Raw genomic sequence first — 6,263 nt, forward strand, 5'->3', positions numbered from 1 at the left:
TCCACAGGATCACCCTTGGCTGCCAGTGGAGTCCTGGGCTCTGACCTTTGGGAGACTCCTGCCCATCCTGGTGGCTGTGAGTTCCCTTTTGGAATCAGCTGAGCTGGTTTTCTGGCAGTGCTGCCAAGTGCCCCAAGTTCCTCAGGGTTTCTCTTGACAGATGACTGGAAGTTGACCAAAATTCCAGGTGGGTTCAGGGGGTGCTGGGTACTGTAATTATCCACGGTTTTGAAGGGTGAAAGTAAATTTTTATGAGCAATTGAAGATAATGTTTCCTATTATACTCTGTGGGACATTTTAAATCACTGCCTAAAACACTGGATTCTACTTTAGCTGGAAATAAAGTGGGGACTCCCCAGAGCTCCTGTTAATAGAATGGTTTTGAATTTCCTTTTATCTGCATAGCAATACACTGGGAGAAAAAGATTTTCATGAGTAAAGCAGCAGCTTTTTGGGTAGGCTGCCAGGCTACTGCACCACATGAAAGCAGGAAAAATGTTGCATACACTGCAGCTTGTTACAGCCTTTTAACAATTTGCAGTTTGGTGTGCTGGTCTAGGAGATTAACCCCTCTGGTTTGCTGAAAAATATCACCAGGGGATGAGTGACAGACCTCAATCTATGTTGCCTCCTCACTTTTTGCAGTTTACAGACACAATAGCATAAAACAATCCCATTGAACTACTTGCTTGTAGTCTTCCTTATGATAGGTTATGCAACTGAAGTTGGAAGTAAGATAGTTTACAGCACAGACTGTAAAATAATAATAATTAAAAAATTCCGTTAAAATTATTCATGTTAGCCACCATCCTGCTTTGGAATAGATCCTGAATATTTAAAAGTCAGTAACAGCTTGCTTAGTCTCTACCAAATAAAACAATCTGGCTTTGCTTTACACAAAACCCACAGTCAAGGCAGAATGAATCCCTTGAGATCAAGATTTCCAGCTTCAAAGGAAAAGTAAACCCCAGGCTTGAGTTTCTAAGTATTTCAATTAAAATTCTTCTGATAAATCAAAAGCAAGACAACCTCTAGTTCATAATAGGAAGAATTCTGGCTTTTAAAACACTTTACAGAAAAATGGATGTATTAAAGAGGAAAGCGCTCTCACTTTTTATAAGCTGCTTCTCTGCTTTCGTGATGTACCCAGGGTAGGATAAAATCAGTGAAGAATGTCAGAGTGCGAGAAGCCACTATAGCACAGCTGACATTCCCAGCCAGTCCCCAGGAGTTCACCTGTGCTGGAAAGGCTCACAGGTCACCTCCAGGCTGGGCTGCTGAGCACTGGCCAGGGGTGGGACCCTGGCACCCAGCAATGCAGTGCTGGCTGCTGCCACAGCCTGGGACACAGAGCTCTCAGCCCAAAGGAGGAGGTTGCCATTTCTAGTGGAGATGACTGGAAACAGCCTTTAATAGGAGCACTCTGCAACTTGGTTTAGCATTCAACAAGGTTTTAAGAGGTTATGATGATGTTTCTTTTCTGTAGCTCAGCTGGGCCAAAACTTAGAGCCCAACCCTGCAGTTGCAAGTAAGAAAATGACAGGACCCCCAGAAAAACAGCTGTGTAGCATCCTAAAACCTCTGCCTCTGAATTTCAGATTTGGAATTGTCCCCACTAAACATAATACATGCCAAGTAATTCAATCCAGTTTGGTGTTTGCAGATAGATAGTGCATATCTTCTAAATAATTCTACATTCTTTTCTTGAAATCCTGGATTTCATGTGAATTTTAGCCTGGGGATTAGGGAGGCTCCTCTCAGATGTAATGGGTGAGTGCTGCATCTATGTAACTAGGTCATGGTGTACTTAGGCATATTTAGTTATCTGTTCTTGTGTTCTTCCCTATTTTAGTGGCACAATAAACAAAAGAGGGAATGAAGTTGGATTTGTTATCTTCTCTCAAAGGATGGCAGAAGAGATTTCATAGTGGAGGTTTTTTGCTGCATTTTCTAACAATGTTTGTGATATTTTTTTTTCCATTTTGCATTTTGTAAGCAATGAAGTGCAGGAATTAAATGCTTCTCTCTCTTCTCATCAGACCACGATAAAGAGGAAAATGCAAAGGATTCAAGACAATGATCCAGAAAGAGCAAGAAATTGCATTTCTTTCCTTTCCCCACAGAGTGTCCCCATTTCACTGTTCGTTGCTCAACAGACAACCACCTCTGAGTAGGCAGAAATCCTTTTTGCAGAGAAGCCTACAAAGGTTACTTAAACATGTGTTTGTCCCTCTCTAAAATGTATTTTATTGCAGTCAACAAGGAAAACTGAAAGTTCCCTTTTACTTATCATAGAGGTTTTATCTATCTTGGTCACTTGAAGATCAAATGAGGTTTTTTAATGCACATACACACACACTGGATTTCTTGTCAAAGCTTTTGGGTTTTGATGTATATATAGATCTAAATAAAATAATTAAACTTAAGTTCCTAGATAATCAATATCATCTTTATATTTTAATTCCTTAGGTACTAATTAAGTTTTATATATTGGATACAAAATTTTATAGTTTAAAACTATTGGAAAATTGTAGGTTTTAACTTCCTAAGTCGAGTGTTGTTGACAAGAGTATCTGAGTGCATGAAAGCTGCTTTTTTCTGAGATACTTAGCATATACATATTTTAGGTGTAAGCTGAAAAAATAAATGTGCACTTAAAAAAAACCCAGTGTCTCACTAGGTTTCATAACTAAGAGCTTGCTTTGAACTTTAAAAATTTTGTTCTAGTACAGATATGACACTAGAGTGGCCTCTGCACAGCCAAGACATTTTTGATCAGTTTACTAATAACTTGTCTTGCAAAGCTTAGAAAAATGTATTTCATCAGCCAATGACTTTGCAATGTGATTAGACAAATGCATGATCTTTCTCAGACTGGTGTCATATGGAAGAAAACTAATATAATGGGCTAATATAAAATAAAAACCTACATTCTTTCATGGATTGATTCATAAGCCAATATATTTTGCACTTTTTTCCTTACAAACAGCTTTGTTTCCATTTCAGACTGAAGTTAAAACATAAATAAACAATTAATTATATTCTGTTTTGTATTTTGTACTTTATATTACGTGGCTAAGTGGCTAGTGCAGAAGTTTAGACAGTCCTAATTTTTGCTGATTAAAAGCAGAAACGAAACAGACGTGTGCTGGTGAGGCCTGGTTTACATCACCACAACAGATGTAGCATTCACCAGCAGGAAGAGCAGTTTGCACTGAAATGGCTCCAATGGCTCATGCCGGAAGTGTTTCAGTCACAGCCACAACTCCTCAGGTCGGCAGAGATGCTCTGGATCTGAGAGACCCAGAGAGGACCTAAAGGACCTGCTGAACCCTTTTTCCCAGAGTAGTATCAGCTACACAACCAGCCAGGCTAAAAAAGCATAAAAAGCACATCTCAGTGTAACTTATAAACATACACGTGTTCAGTTCTACTACCAACAAAGGGAGGTGTGGAGGAGGAGAACAAATGTGTCTGGAGCAGCGGTGTAACTCCAGCAGAACAACAAACCCAGATTTTTAGTGTTGTCTCAGGCCTGTCAGAAACTCTCCCCAGCCTTGATAAACAGTCCTTTTTATCACACTGGTGCTGTGAAACATGGACAAGGTTGCAGAATTAGCACTTAAATTTGAACAACATGAAAAGAGGCCTTTTAGAGAAATGAATTATTGTATTTTTTCCCTCATAGAAAGTGAGGGAATCGAATCTATTGACGCTGGAATACTGCTACAAGCTAAGACTATTGCAATCCTAATTTCCTTAAACATGTCCTTTTTTTTCCAGCTCAACACTTTCTATCCAGGTGGGAGAGACTCCTGGCTGCTCAACTTGTGTGTCCATATGCCAGCAAAGCTGCCCAGGTGCTGCTGGACGCTGTACCTTGGCACTGCCCTTCTGCAGGGGCTGATGCTCTCCCAGCTCCATGTCCATTGCACAGGGCTTGATTTCTCTCTCTGTAGGAATTCTTCAATGAGTTGGGAAATTAGAATAAAGCTCTGTAGCTGAGAATTTTCTGTATTTTCAAATATATATTGCTTACATGAGAGGAAAACATCTGGATTTTGCCCTGTTACTGGAAGTGGCACAGTTTACAGTTTAGCCAGTTTCTGGTTTTTTTCTTCTGATGTCATACTTTCTTTTTTATTTCCTAATTTTGTTCCTCTGAGATAATGGCCTCCATAAAATCAAACAGAACAAATCTTTCATTTTTTCCTTTTCTGAATTCCTTAAACATCACTAAATTTCTCTAAGGTTATATTTTTTCCACTAGCACTTCTGCATACATTCATATGTTGTCAAAATGGGCTTCTGTGCTCTGCTACTCCCTGCTCCTGAGATATGCAGTAGATACATGTGAAAAAAATGCAATAAAAATCTATTATGGATCCAAGTCTAATTGATATTTGTCTCCTGAAATGTTAGACAGTGTTGATCATCCAGATGCTATGACAACAATTAGTAAAAAAAGTTCCTCTGCCTTCTGGTATTTTGCACAAAAAGACTCTTTCTTTTTAACCTGCATTCAGATGGAAAAGAACCTAGAAGTTATCAAACCAGCTCCTCTATACTTAATAGTATTTTTAGGTCTGATGAATGGTTGAAGTTACTGTTATCTCACCAAAGCCACCCTTTTCACAGTCAGGATTGGTTATAGTGAACAACAGTGTTTGTTCACAATTGAGTACTCTGGCAGGGAGGACGTGCTTTCTGTGTGGTTGGTATTGTTAAAAAAGAAAAAGAAAAAAATTATTTCAGAACGACAGCATCATTAAAGTTCAAAAGGACTTCAGAGGTCTTGACTTTGAGTCCAGCCTCTTGCACAAAGCAAGTCTAACGCTGAATTTGGACCAGGCTATTCTGGGTTTTGCCCCATTGGAAGCTCACTTCAAATTATGGGTCTAATTTTTCTGTCACACTCTTCTGTGAAGAGCTTTGTCTCTCTTTTCTTGGTAACTTCCACTTAGGTGTTGGAAGCTTGCTAACTAGCTACCCCTAAGCCTTCTTAATTAATGCCAGCTTTTGAGGGGAAGAAATGTTGGAGTAATTTTAAGGACAAACAATGACTGAGGCTTATCAGGTGGTGAACAGTGTGTCATAATGAGAACTTCTGTAGATTTTTTGGGAAATATTTGGGATGCTGGTGTAGCAGGCACCTGAGCCAGTGAATTATCTCCTTTCAGACACCACATCAGCTATTTCCAATGAGAGTTTAGAAGTGAGTCCAACAGGATTCTCACAGACTGCTCACAAAAGACCTGAGCCAGTTAAAAGCTGAATTTGGACGAACAGCAAAACAGACATAATTTTTTGCAACTAGAGCACTGGGTTAACTCTGAATTCCCAGCTCCCATTTGTGATGCAGACAATCTCCCCGTAGGAATCTTTATAGACTCAGTGACATCAATCTGCGCATCCATAATTACAGTCTACATGCCATTACACGGCAGCCCTGCACAAAGCTCTGCAGCCCTGGGAGAATCAGCCCGGCCTGCAGCAAGCTCTGCCACAGAAAATGCAAATCTCTTCACAGATAAGGCACATCTTCCTCCAAATATAGACAAGCTCACACCCACCTTGCTAATAACAGGCTCTTTTCAGTAAGATTACACAAAATCAAGCAGCACATCTCCTGAGAATACTGGTGCTGTGCTGTACTTTGAGGTACGTGCATCTGGGATCTTCAAAGTAAGAGATTGTGGACAAATAAAAGTGATGTCTAGGGAAGGAAAGAAATCAACATAAATTGAATTACTTTCTCCACTTTACTTTTGCATTTTGCATGTCTAAGTAATAGCCATACCAATATCTTAACCTTTACAGGAACGTAACTTTTTTCCCCTCAGAAAAAGTGCTCCAAATGCTGGAAAACACTCAACTATCCCTCTAACATAAAGGTACATGGAGAAACAGCACTGCCAAGTATTTTGAAGTCAGGCATGTGAGCAAACCCCATACTGTACAGCTGGGCATTTTTTATCCTTATAAGAACAAATCTTTATGGAAATGGTACTTTCAATGCAGTTAACAATGTTGATCTAGATCTAGAACTCCGTATGTTCCTGGTATGGTAACGGTAACGCCGCTAAAACGCAGCCACTTCCTCAGACGGGAAACTGAGGCAGAACGCGTTTGCACAAAATTACACCGACACTGGCAGCGATTTATCTGTCCCCGTGTGTTTTCAAGGGTCCCGCAGGGTTTACCGAGGCTGTGAGGGCACCGGCTGGGCCCGGGGCTTCGTGCGGTACCCCCAGGCTGGCGGG

This window comes from Zosterops lateralis (assembly GCF_965231275.1).
Source record: "Zosterops lateralis genome assembly, chromosome: 13".
In the NCBI taxonomy this organism is placed as follows: Eukaryota; Metazoa; Chordata; class Aves; order Passeriformes; family Zosteropidae; genus Zosterops; species Zosterops lateralis.